Here is a 371-nt window from a genome sequence, read left to right on the forward strand (position 1 = left end):
GGAGTAGTGGTCTTCTTGGATGGTATGGCAGCTGCCTTTGTGCCTGGGGTGACTGCTGCTTTCTTGGCAGGTGTGGCAACTACAACCTTTTTTGTTGGAGAAACTACCACCTTCTTTGCTGGAGTTGTGGCAGCCTTTTTACCTTTTTTCTGAGGGATGATAACCTCTTCTCCACTGCTATCATCTTCTTCATCTTCTGACATTTCCTCATCTTCACTGTCTTCTTCTACCTCCTTTGGAGGAGGAGCCATTTTTTGGGGGTCACCTTGAGTTTTACCAGCCTTAGCGAGCTTCATCATGATGGCAGCTTACGATGGCAGAGTGTGTGGCAGGGGGGGGGGACAGATGGGGCTTGGGGACATACAGCGCAG

The sequence above is a fragment of the Tupaia chinensis genome, unplaced genomic scaffold (genome assembly GCF_000334495.1).
Source record: "Tupaia chinensis unplaced genomic scaffold, TupChi_1.0 Scaffold141247_1, whole genome shotgun sequence".
NCBI lineage: Eukaryota > Metazoa > Chordata > Mammalia > Scandentia > Tupaiidae > Tupaia > Tupaia belangeri.